Raw genomic sequence first — 16,042 nt, forward strand, 5'->3', positions numbered from 1 at the left:
ACCCCTGAAACTGATGGGGGTGGCTAAGCCACGCACCAACAACGATTTTGGGGGTTGGTCAGCCACCGCTGAAAGAGGCGACCTCCAAAAAACCACTTGGGGGTGGCTTAGCCATCCTCAAAACCAATCCAGACTCTTAGGGGCGGTTTGGCTAATACTCCTAAAATTATATTTTTTAAATTTTTTTTGTTTTTTTTTATTTTAATTTTTATTAGTTGAGTTGAGTTAAGTAAAAATGGTGCAAATAAAAAGGTTGGAAAAAGTTTGATTCCAAAGTTTTTTTTTTTTTCTCTTTTTTTTCTCATTGCATTCTCCACATAATTTTCTCATTTTAAAGTCCTAAGTCACATTAATATTTGAGGAATTTAGGTTAATTAGAACTACATGATAGGTATGTGAGAAATGGGACCTTCATTTATTTATTTGTTTTGACATGTCCACACAAGGAAAGAGGGAGAGGGGATTCAAACTAGTAACCTCCGCTTCATAATGCATGGTCCACTGCCGATTGAGCTACCCCTTGGGGGCTAGGACCGTTATTAAACTGACAATGAATGGCATCACCTCAAACTAACAATGATCACCTGGCAAGCTTCTAGCAATAACTTGATCGGCCTAAGCTATTTGTTTTCCACACTCCTATCTACTTTCAAATTGATCTTTTTTTCTCTCTTTCTTTTGTTATCTATTTCTCTCTTTTTTTGTAGTATTACAAAGGTCTTATTAAGTTATGTTGCTACTTGAGGCTTGGAATCATCTTCCTTATTTAGGAGAGTGAACCCTTCCAATGGTAGAAAAGAGGATGGAAATGCGACGTGTGACAACAACCGGGATCCCGGACATTGCACAACATGATAGGTAGGTGAGAAATGTGACATTTGTTCGAAATGGAAAACTTGCCCAAATACTCCCATTTTGTTTAAGCTCCTCAAATGTGCAAGTTGTAGAGGAAGGTATTTAGAGTCTCCAGGAACATTAATGGCCGAAAATACATGAGAGATGGTAATTAGTCAAAGTTAAATTGAGGTTTAACTTATTGTTCAGCTGCACACCACCTCTGTCATTAAGTTCCCAAGCACCAGGAATTGTTAGTGTGGGTTTGACGACAATGATTAGTTAGAGGTAAGCACGAGAGTCTGTTGGTGGGTGCCGGCGAAAAATAGCTTTGATGCTTAAATCAGGATGTTTTGAAAATAATAGACGAACGCATTAAGTTTGAGTTTTGAGCTTAGGCCAAAGGTTCTGTTTACTCTGCTTCAGCTTACCTTTTTATAATATTCTTAACCTAACTTCCTTCGTGCCATGTCCTAGCCAAATCATGGGAATTTTCCTTACGATGTCCTAGCTTTAAGCATCCCATATCCCTTAAATCAAGAGTGTATCAGGATAGTGTGTTTCAACATGGTTGCATGGCTTGAAGCACACTTCATTGTTATTAAGGCAACCTACAAATTTTGTGACTTATAATTACAAATAGCCTAAAAATGTTGGTCTAATAATTATTTCAAACTCCAATTTTTTTAAAATGAAGTTTTCCCTCTTCTTGTGCGGACATGTCACAAAAATAAAAAATCTGAGGCTATTGCAAGGATAATTTAATGCACAAATTACTTGGGTCTTCTTTTTTTATTTTGAGCAACAAATGGGCATTAACAAATGGGTTCTTTTTATAAAAAAATGAATAAATATGTTGAAATAATGATGACGTGGAAATAAGAGCGGAACAATATGGAAAATAAACACAAAGAACTTACGGGTGGTTCGGTGTTAGACACCTACGTCTACCACTCGAAATACCCGTAAGGGCTACATTGTGCTCATTAACTTGATTTGTTTACAATACAAAGGTTTCTATTTATAGAGTAGTGTCTAAATACAAGTATAGCAATCAAATCCCCTTGATTTGATTCCAATCCCAATATTTGATTACGATCAATCCATAAATAGAAAATATTTGATATCAACCTAATTATAGAATATACGAAAAATATTATATATTTTCCGTATAATCTAACATCCTCCTTTAAACTCAAGGTGGAAGATTCTGGAACCTTGATTTTGAAATCAGAAACAGTGATGACAATAGCGATGGGGGAGGCTGGGAACGGGCCATAGAAGGGGGCGACTGTCAGAGGAGATAAAGGCTGGCTGGTGAATGCAAATTCAATTGGGTCGACAATGGGCCAAAATTCAAAAGGGACCGACAATGAGCCAGGGTTGACAATGAGCCAAAACTTCAAAAGGGATCGACAACGGGCCAGTGCTGACAATAAGCTAAACTTCAAGCCAATAATAGGCTTAGGTCAAAATTAAAAAGGGCCGACTATGGGCCAGAGCCGACAATGGGCCAAACTTAAAAAAAGTGGGGCTGGCTTGGGCCTGTAACCAAAAAGAATAAGCCCACTTGGGTGGTTATTAGATAGGCGCACTAAACCTGATTGGCGCTTGTGATGTGGTCACTTGGACCCTTCCTTTTTTTTTTCTTTTTTCTTTTTTTTTTCTTTTTCTTTTGTTTGGATTTGGTGCGGACAGATGCATTATTCGTTTGTGAGCTTCACTTGATGCGGATCGGGTGTGTGCGTCTGCAATTGTGAGCCTGATTCAGAGGGTGGAATTTGGTGCGGCAATGCTTAAGAATTAAGTGTGAGCTCAAGCTAGTAAATTGTTGACAAACCTGACATGGACTGATGAAGAGAGATTCTGATCCAGTGCAACACAAACCAAACTAGATTGTGAGCTTAGGCTAGAAAGGATGCAGGGGACAGTAGCAGATGCCTTACACAGCGGAGTTAGTAACTAGAGGACTGTCAGCGGTAGTGGAGAGCTTGGACTAATGATGGCTGGCGAGTGTAGGTGGACAGAATGGCTAACAGTGACAGTTGAGGAGATGGACGACAATGGGCAAAGAGACAGCAGTGTGTCAAGCGTCTTCTGAGCGCTTGCTCTCCATGTATATCGACAGCTTCTGGTTAAGGATCCGGCGATGGTTTTCTCTTAAAGTGGCTAACAGCGGGGTAGAGGAGACCCGGTGGTAGCACATGAGGCAAAGTCACAGAAGCTTCAAGTGGCACGTGGAACCTTTGATGATGGCATGCTCGGCGGATCTGGCATCTGCAATGGTGGATTTGTGGAGTGGCGGGACAGTGGATTTGTGGAGTGGTGGGACGGTGGATCTGTGGACTGGCCGGACTTGGTAGCGGCACGTGTACGACAGTGGCGGTGGAGGCATGTGAATCCCACGCTCACAATGAGAGATGGCGCGTGGGAGTGCGTGTAGTGTCTGTTTTGGCTGCTCTTGGCAGCTATGAAATATATGGCGTCTAATCTATTGAATGGTCCGAACACCAAGGTGTTCGGATGAACTTGAGGGCACGTGGCTGAATGGATAGAAAGTGTGGGCCGAGCGTGACTAAACGTCAATAAAATTGAAGGCCACAAGAAAATGACTCTGATACCATGTTGAAATAATGATGATGTGGAAATAAGAGCGGAAGCAATATAGAAAATAAACACAAAGAACTTACAGGTATTCGATGTTAGACATCTACGTCCACCACTCAGAATTCCCCTAAGGGTTACATTGTGATTATTAACTTGATTTGTCTACAATACAAATGTTCCTATTTACAGGGTAGTGTCTAAATACAAAAATAGTAATAAAATCTTTTTGATTTGATTCAAATCCCAATATTTCATTAGGATCAACCCATAAATAGAGAATATTTGATATCAACCTAATTATGATGAAAATATTATATATTTTCCGTATAATCTGTTGGGTAATGGATCTGCCACTTGAAGCCCAACAGACCTCTAGGCCCAGTCCATTGTGCAAGCCTACTAAAGACAGGCCCAGACCGAGAAATAGTCGGCCCAGACCAAGGCATGGCCAGCCCACCAAGGGTATAATGGTCCTTCGGCATGTGAAGGAAACCCACATTCACTAATGAACGTGGGATACACCTAACACCCAAGCAAAGCTCCACGTTCACCAGAATGTGGCCCAACTGTCAGCGCCAAGCCGAGCCACGTGTACTCGAGGATAACTCGAGAGCCCACATCCAACATAAGCGTCGCCAAGCCACCCTCCAAACCCACAATCTCATGATCGTGGAATAACCTACAACCCATGATCCACTTCACCATACATTGCACACAGTGGATCCTCGGGAATGTGGGGCAGAGAATCGAGGAATGACAACCGCTACCTAATGCCTATAAAAGGGATGCTACAGTTCATTATTTGGTAATCACAAATCTCTCAAGCTCATCATTGCTTACTTACACTCCTTCTCTCAAATCAAACACTGACTTAGGCATCGGAGCTATCCCCGCCGGCACACCCCAGCAGCCCTTATCCTAAATTTCCTCTTTTGCAGAACAACAACTCCTCAGATTCCGTACAGCGTCACTCCTCGGAAAACTGTCATCAACAGTTTGGCGCCATCTATGGGAAACTTCGATTTTCATCAATTCTCAACATTCAAAATCCGGTATGGTGACTACATGTTCGAGGGATCCTGAACCAAATGTCCAAGCTGGACAACCAGGAACATCAGTCGATCTGAAAAGCCGAATCACTTCATTGGAAGATCATATGAAGCGAATGTCGGAAACTATAGAGGCCCTAAAGAAGCAGAACGAAGATCTCATTTCCCGACTCACAATGAGAGGGGAATGGGAACGTGAAGAAAGGCGTAAAGAGAAGCAGCCACACATGGACTAAGAAAGTTCTACTCAGGACAACCATGAAACAACCGTTCAAGGTGGTCCTCATCATAAGAGGCATGAAACTGCCAACGTTGATGATGAGGTGAGGGATTTGAAAAAGAAGTATGCACAGATGGCTCCAGAAATGGGTCAAGGAGGAAAAGACCGATCGGTCGTGGAGTATCTAATGCAGAACATAAACTTGCCCTTAACTGATCGAATAATGAGGTTTCCTTTGCCCGAGAAGTTCAAAGTCCCACGGGTCGATAAATATAATGGGAGCGGAGATCCGACCGATCATATGGAAAGCTTCCGAGCTCATCTCATCCTCCATGACACCCTCGACAAGATCACATGCTGAGCCTTCCCATTAACCTTGAAGGGAGATGCCAGAGAATGGTTCGGGAAGCTGCTTCCCAAGTTCGTAAACAACTTCGATTTCCTCGGACGCCAGTTCCTAACGCAAGTTCCATATGATTAAATTGATTAAGTATTTAAATTGTCATTGAATCATATGATTAAGTATTAATCTTATACATTTATATTAATCAATATGCATAATGTATAATTATAATTTATAATATATATGGACTTATAAGTTTATAACATAAATTGGAACTAAGGCTCCGTTTACTTCGACGTAAAATGGTTTCTAGAAAATGATTTCCGTATTTTACGATGTTTACTTCGACGTAAAATAGTGGTCAACGGAAAATATTTTCCTTTTGATCGAAAATTCTTCTTTAATTTTCAGAAAATGATGGACCTTGCCAAGACCCACCCAGAACCTCTAAGGGACTTGACCGGGACCCACCCGGGACTTGACTAGGACCCGCCCGGGATCTGATCGGGACCCGCCCAGGACCCGCCTAAGACCTGCCCGAGACTTGACCAGGACCTGCCAGGGACTTGCCTGGGACCTCGGCGGGACTCGCCCGGGACCTCGACGAGACCCGCCTGGGACCTGCCCTGGACTTGACCGAGACTCGCTCGAGACTAGACCGAACCTGCTCGGGACCCCCCCAGGACCTGCCCGAGACTTGACCAGGACCTGCCCAAGACTTGACAGGAACCCCGCCGGGACCCACCCGAGACTTGACCGGACCTGCCCAAGACTCGCCCGGGACTTGCCCGGTCGGGTCCCGGTCAAGTCCCGTCGGGGTCCAGGGCAGGTCCCAGCGGGGTCCTGAGCAAGTCCTGGGCGGGTCCCAGTCAAGTCCCGACGGGTCCCGGGCGGGTTCTAGTTAAGTCTCGGCGGGGTCCCGGGCAGGTCCTTGTCAAGTCCTAGCGGGGTCTCGATCAAGTCCCAGGCAGGTCCCGAGCAAGTCGCGGTCAGGTCCCAGTCAAGTCTCGGTCAAGTCCCAGTCAAGTCCTAGGCGGGTCTCCTGTAAGTCCAGGGCGGGTCTCGATCATGTCCTAGATAAGTTCCGGCGGGGTCCTGGGCAGGTCCCTGCTGGGTCTCGAACAAGTCCTGTGCAGGTTCCTGCGGGGACTTTATTGGAAAAAAATTTTATATATATATATATATAAAAAAAAAAAAAAAAAAAAAAAAAGATATTAAAAAAAAAATTATTTTCCATGTGCAAGGTAAACGCCGTAAAATGTTTTCGACAGAAAATATTTTCAGGGAAAATGGCTTTCCTGAAAATATTTTCCGACGGAAACCATTTTACGTCGAAATAAACGGAGCCTACATAATCATATAAATTATAATGATAATACATTAATACTTCAATTGTGGTTATAAGTAACACAATGTTTAATCCAATGCCAATTAATAATTAATTTGATATTATGTGAAATATGATTATCATTGTACATAAATAATATGAATCATATGATTAACTTGTAGACTTATGACTTATGTCATATTGTATATGTATTATTTGTTATTATATAATCATATGATTTAATGATCAATTTATCATATAATATAATCATATAAATTATATATTAATACTTAAATTGTGATTTAATTATCTCAAAAAAAAATTGTAATTTAATGATCATGTTATAAGTATAAATATTATTATTATAATAATTATAAAAATATAATAAAATATTATATAAAAAGACGGTTAGCGGTTACGGTTTGTAAACCCCATAACCGCTAACCGCTACTAACCGCTTTTAAGGCAGTTAGCAGTTAATAACCGCTTGTCTATTCAGCTCTAGATATCAAGCATATTCTCTTGTCTGTTATAGTGCTTGTTGATAGTTTTGGTTGGTTTTTTGGGTGGCTTTGGTTATATTGCTAGAGTCATTTGTTTATTGCTGGGTTCTAACTATTGCTAGTATTCCTTGTTGTGATTAATGGAAAAACTCATTCATTAAGAAAAAAAAAAAAAAAAGTGTAAGCGAGAATCTCAATTTCAAAGAATTCATAAATCAGCTAGCTCTTGGATTTCTCAAGTGATGACTTGTGACTGCATAAATTTTTCTAATTGTTTAGCAACAAATATAGCTCAATAGAACAATTTCAAGTATCGGTGTTTTTACTGTTCTATACTGCTCTTTTCTTGGCTTTTGTCCAAGCTTTAGAGGATCAGGTCGTTTATGATCCAAATGGATCATTTATATATGGACTTAATTTTTATTTCTAGTCTCAGTATTTCGTTTGAATTTACTGTTGGAGAGCCTATCCCGAGAGCCTACCCATTTTTTCAGTTTTTTAATTTCTTGTAACCCTTTTTCTATTTGCTCAAAAAAAAAAAAAGTATTAGCGACGACTCAGCTAGCTAGCGTCGTGTGATGCAGGGCTGATTAGTGCAGTGGGTTATCAGGAAAATACAAAGAAAAAGATAGAAAATCTGAACTCAACTCAATGTTTGAAATTCAGTTGATAAAATATGATAAATGATGATCTGCAAAAGGCAATACAAGACAACAATTTATAGATCGAATAAACATCGACCTAGTACTTATCAATTATTCTAAGACTCTTCATATTCAAACGAGTAATGATATAAGTAGAATTAGAGTCCTCCTAAACTCATCCCAAATATGATGTGACATTTAAAATCACTAACAGATCAAAATTTAATAATGATCATCTCAAAGTGTAATGCTATAAGTCTTCCTAGAGTCCTCCTAGAGTTATCCTAAATGTGATGTGGGCCGACATTTAAAATTACCGTTGAATTTAAGATGTGATTTATTGACTTTTGATCTATTGGTGATTTTAAAAGCTACATCACATTTGTGATGACTCTAAGAAGACTCTAAGAAAACTTATAGCATTACTTCATCTCAAATTCAATGATGATTTTTAATGCCACATGACATTTGGCATGACTCTAGGAGGACTCTAGTTCTACTTCTATCATTTCTGTATTCAAACCCCTCACATTCTTTTCCCTGCTTATTTAATTAGAGTAAATAGACTTGTTTCCTGATGGCTCTTTTACACTTCCTCAAGGGTCTCTTCAGTTTTGCTGCAAGACCTTGTTTATTGCAGGTTGAACGGTACTCCTGCATCAAATAGTAACTCACAATCGTTAAAAATTAGTCATGCAAAAATGATTTAAATACATGTTCTAGTCACATGTGACGTTTTTAATCCAAAATAACGGTTAAATCTAACACGACGACTCGGAAGACACATGTTATATGTACTGGAGACGTATAGGAGATGTAAAAAGATCATTTCTCAACTCAGAATGTTTTAGTTGTTTGTAAGTCCAAATTGCAGTGAGTAATAATCTAGAAGTTTAAGTACAATTTCAATAATAATTTGGGGCGATAAACTGATAAAGTGTAGTTTAGCCAAGAAAATATGTAGTATTTTAAATATAAGGTTCCATATTAGATCTAGAACAAATGTCTATAAACTATATATTAAGAGAACAGATCCATCTTATGAATCATTTACCTATTTATTGAGTGTAAGTGATCAACTTCAAACAAAATAGATCATAAGTATTATGTTCAAAGTTATTTAACCTACGTTAGTTTTGACGTAAAATGTCTTTTTAAATAATATTTTTCATATTTTTTGGTGTTTGAGGTGTATAGAAAATACTAATAACAAATTTGTCACTATTGGGGGGAAAAGGATTACACCTCTCAAGATCAATATTATGCTATTTTCATAAACTTGGCACCCCTCTGTCTCTCACTCCCTTCTCCTTGAACCACCCCACCACCCATCCTTATGAAGGAACTCAGTTGCCCCTTTCCCTCGGCACCACCCCTCTTTGACTGTCGGCCACCATCCTCCCAATCCCTTCCTACCCCTCCTCTTCCCCCACATTGACTCTCTCTCTCCTCCTCTCCCCCCTCCTCAACAAAAGGAACCCAAAACCCCTAGCCTCCTCATGTCGCCATCCACCTACTTTGTCATAAACCCCACCTCTCATGGTTGCTCGCCATGGGGTTAGTTCGGTTACCTTTATGGTCGGTTTGGGTTGGCCAAACCACTCCCCATGGCCATTGAGGGTGGTTGGGCCATCCTCAAATGGCCAAATGATGGTTGTCAAAACCACCCCCTTGGTTTTAGGTTTTGTTTACTTCGAGGTAAAATACTTTTCCTCAAAAAATATTTTCAACAAAATTATTTTTTTTGCCGGCGACTTCTGAAAGCCTCATGTGGAAGTCCAGTGAACTTTGGCAGAGGTCCAATAGCTTCTAGCAATGGTCCATTGAACTCCGGTGGTAGTTCAATAGCTTTTAATAGTGGTTTGACATCTTCTAGCAGTGGTCTGACGAACTCTAATGATTTGTGAAGGCGAAAGTAAAACTCAAAAGATGTTTTTCGGTTCTTAAAAAAGGGAAACCATTTTTCAAAAATATTTAAAGAAAAATTTTACAATTAATTACGATTTTCAGTCGTACGAAACACCGAAAAATAGAGAAAATGTTTTTCATCCGTGCGTCAAAACAAACGAAGCCTTATTATTGTATTATTTTCACTTATAAAATTAAAGTCAATAGATTTTTCCACTTTTATTATCGTGCTATTTTCACTACCATACAATCAAAATAAATATAATTTTTGTCCTTACATGGGCCAAACATTATTTTATTAATTTTTTTTTTTGGGGAGAATAATCTCACATGGCTTCATAACATAGATGCATTATTATATCGATGTGCATCCATGAAGATACATACATACATATATACATATATATATATATATATATATATATGGAGAGAGAGAGAGAGAGAGAAAGTTTTACCAAATCTCGCATTAATTAATGGAATATGGTCAATGCATTACTCCATCTAAGACTGCATGGCGTCATACATGAATCATAACAAACTTTATATAATATGGGAGATTTGGAAAAGTGAAAGACGCATCTTTGCCGGCACGGAATAATGCGAAAGTCCCGAAAATTCCAAGGATGGGGAATCGGCCGCCTGGAAGCCACGTTCTGATCAGAGAGATGGGGACGAAGATGAGGAGGAGCAGCCTGTACTGCAACTAGTATAAGCATAATCAACCCCATTATTATCATATTAACATATGTAGCTCCCTTCCCCATTTTGATTTTTGTTTTTGTTTTTGTTTTTTTTTTTTTTTGGAAGTTAATACTAAGAAATTTTTCTATATATAAAGACTAAACCCAAGGTTATATATAGTTTAGTTTGATATAAATTTAACTTGAAAAAAAATAAAAAGATTAATTAATTTTAGTGAAAGAGCCATTTTAAAACGGTAACTTTTGGAAAACCTTAAACCTTATGTCATGTTTGTAATTTGCAAAGGTCACCAATTTAGTTTTGCTTGTAATTGTTGTTTAATAATGTTACATTTACATGTAAAATAATAATAATAATAATGATGTTACATTTACTCCCTCTTTTTTACACAATTTTTTCACACCCATAAGTAGGGTTGCTCAAACGGTTATAACTGCAACCGCAACTGCCTTGGGCGGTTATCGATTTTTAATGACCACAACCGCCTAGGCTGTTAGCGGTTATTTTATAACCGGCGGTTAGAGATTATTCAATCCAATATCTGGCGGTTTTATAACCGCTTTTTTTATATAGGTTTTTGGGCTTTTGTTTCGGGCCTTCGCTTATTTTTTGGGCTTATTTTATGAGATCTGCTTATTTTTTTGGACTTATTTTAAGGGTTTAAAGTAAAAATGTTCCAAAAAAAGGGGAAAAAACGTGCTGTTTTTTGAGCCAGCCAATATTTTTGAATAAGGCTTAGCCCAAAACATCACATACCTTATTATATATTTCACATACATAGTCATAAATAGCCCAAATCCATTAGTACAAATACAAATGAAAAAAATTAATATAAAATATTTATTATATATTTATATTATTATATATAAATGAAGGTAGTTAGCGGTTATAATCGCCTTGCCCTACCTCTAAAACTGCTAACCGCAACCACCCTAGGTGGTTAGTGGTTTTTAATAATCGTTTACCAAAGCGGTTAATGGTTAGTGGTTATAAGCAGTTAGCAGTTACCCTACATAAGTGGCTTTTAAAACCACAATTAGATATGAGATTGATTTTTATTGGATTTTTTAATCTAGTAATGGTTTTAAATTAAAAGCCACCTATGAGTGTAAAAATGTTGTATAAAGAAATAAGAACACGTGTAGCATTCCTTGTTTTTGTTTTATATGTTGTTGCTATAAATTGGCCATATGTTGTGACTTGATCATCACAATATATTTAGCGATAGCATTTAGATGAAATGAATGTGTGAATTAGCCAAAAACATAAGGAAGGGTTAATTTCTATTGAGTATCCATGTCCTAGAAATAGAGGGAATAAAAAAGTATAAAAAATTAAAATATTTAAGGGTCAAAACCATTTTTTTTTTTTATTCAAAAAAAGTAGGAAAGACGATCAGAAATAACGTTTTAAAAATACAAAGAGACATCTAAGCATAAATTAGCCATAGGTGTTGTCATTCTAAGCATATTATTTCCAATAAGGCACTTTCCTCGTTAAACATATATACCTTAATTTTCTATTTTACAATTTTGGGGTCCTTTGAGTGTGCGGTTTTTTTTATATATTCTTCTCAACTTTTTTTAAAATTGTAAATATCGAGGATAAAAAAGAGTTGAGATAATGTTTAGGTATTTTAAGGAATATAAATAAAATTTTAAAAAATATTAGAAAAAAATTGGGGTGATTTTGAACCACCCTCGAAATTGATGCCACCCCTGAAAGAGGCGCACCCCCAAAAAACCACTTGGGGGTAGCTTAGCCACCCCGAAAACCTGTCGGTAGCCCTTCCAATGGTAGAAAAGAAGATAGAAAGGCAACATGCGACACCAACCTTCCTCTCATACATTGCACAACATGGTAGCTACGTAGGTGAGAAATGTGACATTTGTTCAAAATGGAAAACTTGCCCCAAACACTCCCATTTGGTCTAAGCTCCTCAAATGTGCAAGTTGTAGTGGAAGGTATTCAGAGTCTTCAGGAACATTAACGGTCGAATATACATGAGATGGTAATTAGTCAAAGTTAAATTGAGGTTTAGCTTATTGTTCAGCTACACACCACCTATGTCCGTGTGGGTTTGACGACAGTGATTAGTTAAAGGTAAGCACGAGAGTTTGCTTGTGGGTGTTGGTGCAAAATAGCTTTGATGCTTAAATGAGAGTTTTGAGCTTAGGCCAATTGTGCACGTTCTAGTCACATGTGACATTAGTAACGGTTAAATCTAACACGGGCAACTCGGAATATTTTAGTTGTTTGTTCGTCGAAATTGTAGTGAGTCATAATTTAGAAACTCAAGTACAATTTCGATAGTAGTTTAGGGAGATAAAGTGTAGTTTAGACAAAATAAAAATGTAGTAAGTTAAATATAAGGTCCCATATTAGATCTAGAACAAATGCATGTAAAAGATACCGGAAAGTCCGCATACTTCCCCAGTCCCCTTAAACTATTACTCAATTGACAATGTCTCTCCCTCCAAACTTTCAATTGCGACAATGTTCTCCTAAAAAATTAGGGGTGGAAAGGCAGGCGGTTGAAAAAAAATTAAATTATTTATTCAAATTTATAGAGGCTTTTTTTGTCTTATTGACAAAATTTTAGGGTCATTTTTGTCTTCTTATTTTTTTTGATATTGTCAATTTTTTGGTAGTTTGACAAGAACATTGTCCCAATTAAAATTTTGAAGAAGGCATTGTTAATTGGTGAATAGTTTGAGGGAAATATATAAACTTTTCTTCTCAAAGATATATTAAGAGAACAATTCGACTTTATGAATCCTTTACCTATTTATTAAGTACCGTAAAGGAGCCGGATGTGATCATAATTATTTGATATTGTGTCCCCAAGGAGTAGCTCAATCGGCTATGAACAACGCCTCATGAAGCGGAAGTCACTAATTCGAATCCATCTTCCATCTTCCCTTGTGTGGACATGTCAAAAAAAAAAAAAATATTATTTGATATTGTCTAATATGTTTTAGAGTCTAATAAGGAGTATATCTCCGTAGATTTTTTTGTCCAATAAACAGTTACATTCCTTCCTTAGTAGAGTCATCCATATCAAGACCTAATTGGTCTATTATGTAATCAATGGTTTATTGTTTCTCTATTTAAAGAAGAGGGAAAAATTCACTTTAACCTCCTGAAGTTTTAAGGGTTTTTCAATTTGAACTCTAAAGTTTAAAAATTGGCAATGTACCCCCCTAACGTTTCAAAAATTTTCAATTTAAACCTTCTGTTATTAATTTCCGTTAAATTGGACGGAAATTTTTTTTAAAAAAAAAGCCTGAGGGTAATTACGTAATTTCATCCAATTTGACAGAAAATTAGTAATGGAATGTTTAAATTAAAAAATTTTGAAACATTAGGGGGGTACATTACTAATTTTTAAACTTTTGGATTCAAATTAAAAAACTTCTAAACTTCAGGTAGTAAAGTGGATTTTTCCCTAAAAGAGAACTATCATAAGAAAGGTATGAGTTGAATATTAATTTACAATACAATTTATTGTACTTTGGAGGTTAAGGCTCCTTCGAAGTAGCCATTAGAGGTTATGGCTTTCTCGAAGTATTCGATTTATGATTTCCTATGTTTTGTTACTAGTTGGTTCGCATCAGATCAACTGCAAACAAAATAGATCATAAGTATCATATTCAAAACGACTTATTTGCTTACCTTTTCTTGGCTTTTGCCCAAGATTCAAAGGACTGGGTCGTTTATGGTCTTTTTGAGATCATTTATAAACTCATTTTAGCACTATTTTTTTTTTTTGTTAGTTGTTGGAGAACCCACCATTTTTTAGTTTCTTTTTTTTTTTTTTTTTTTCAGTACCATTTCCTTATTTGCTTAGGATTAAAATTAATTAATTAATTAATTATAAAAAAAAAAAAAGTGACTTAAACTACATTTGTTTTGGCGTAAATCATCTTTTTTGAAAAATAATTTTCCTAGTTCAAGTATTTGATGCATATAGAAAATATTAGTCAATAACAAATTTGATGTCCCCCTTCCTGTCTATGATTTTTGTGGGGGTGTTTTTCTTTTTTGAATTGTTGATGACAATACTTGATGTTGTTAGGCAATTTTGAGTGGTTTTCAGTTCCTTTTTAGTTGTTGTGGAAAAATATTTGTAATACCAACCAAACAATAAAAATCATTGATGAAAATATTTTCCCCAAAAATATTTTAACTCAACCTCAAATTCAAAATGTAAGGGTAGTATATCCAATTTGGAATGATGTTTTCCTCTAAATTGGGCTGGATAAACATACTCTAATCCAATCTATAAAAATTTCATATGCCCTTTTGTATGTAGGAAGTACATTTTTTTTTAATAACAATGACAAAGTTGGAAGAAAATTTATTAAAAAAACATATGCATCTCATAGACAAATGAACACATTGTACTTTTATATACTAAGTTAGCAGAAGTTCCTCCAACCTAGTTTAGAGAAAATATTTGTCCATTCATTTGCACTTATTCTCGAGAAAAGCTCCAAATGTATTATTATGTAGATGTGCTTCCAAAGAGAGAGAGGGTTTACCAAATTCTTGCATTAAACCTCATGATTTAAACCCAATTTAAAGCTCCATAAACGCAAGCATGCCGGTCCACAATGATCCATACAAATTGTATGTGCTATGGGATATTTGGAAAAGTGAAAGCGGCATCTTATTTTGCACATTTTGTGGCAAATTTCCTCCAAGAACGGAGGAATCTCGGGCGGATTGAGAGTCTCAAGCCAACGGGTAAGCAGCCGGAAAGCGGGAGACATAGAGGAACAGAGAAGAAGATCACAAGGGAGAGGGTGCTCAGCCTGTACTACAACTAGTAGAAGCATAATATATCCCATTATCATAACATTGAGACTCCTCATACTATTAATACTTGTGGCTCCCTTCTCCATCTTGATTTGTTTGAAGTTAAATACAAAAGCAAAATTTCTATATAAAGGCTGAACACAAGGTTAGTTTAGTTTGATATAAATTCAACTTTGAAAAAAAATACTAATTAAAAATAAATAAATTGATCTAGTCGAAGAGCCATTTTAAAATGGTGACTTTTGCAAAGCCTTTAAGGCAAATGAATTTCTCTTTTAAGTCATGTTTGTAATTTGGAAAGGTCACCAATTTAGTTTTTCTTGTAATTGTTGATTAAAAGTACTTCTCTCATATAGAATTACAAAATGAAATAAGAGTTTTTACGAATCAATCTCTAAAAGTGACGTGTCATTTAAGCAGGTGAGAGAAGTATATGTTTTTTTATTAATGCTATTAAAAAAACATGTGTTTTTCACATGCTAAGGAATAGATATAAATTGATTAACATTTAAATATAAAAGAAATGGTCTCACTAAAACTTGTCGCCTTAAGCCTCAAAATTTTTATCGAGAGGCCCTGCTATTAGCGTTTGACAATAAAATATATAAAAATGCCACACATGACGTGCACGTGCTAACTTTTTACTTGAAATATATATATCCCTAATTTATTTATGTTTTTAAGTAATTATGCCTAAAAATTCATATATTCAAAAAAAAACAAACAAACAAACCACGTGGCAATGATTTGGTCTCCTTCTAACCATTTCAATCATCGGGGCAACATGACATTCAATCTAGGGCCAACCAACAAAGGATCACACAATGGACACTGTTTATGCCTTTTTTTATTATTATTATTTTTTTCTCATATCCTGTTTTTAGGTGTTATGGAACATCTTGTTTTGTTAAGTGTTATGGGACAGTTGAACTTGTGGTATTACTATGACCCAAGCAAGGATGTTATGGAACATCTTTTTTTGTTCAGTGTTATGGGACAGTTGAACTTGTGGTATTAATATGATCCAAGCAAGGATGTTATGGAACATCTTTTTTTGTTCAGTGTTATGGGACAGCTAGTTGAA

The sequence above is a fragment of the Corylus avellana genome, chromosome 2, assembly GCF_965113065.1.
Source record: "Corylus avellana chromosome 2, dhCorAvel1.hap1.2, whole genome shotgun sequence".
In the NCBI taxonomy this organism is placed as follows: domain Eukaryota; kingdom Viridiplantae; phylum Streptophyta; class Magnoliopsida; order Fagales; family Betulaceae; genus Corylus; species Corylus avellana.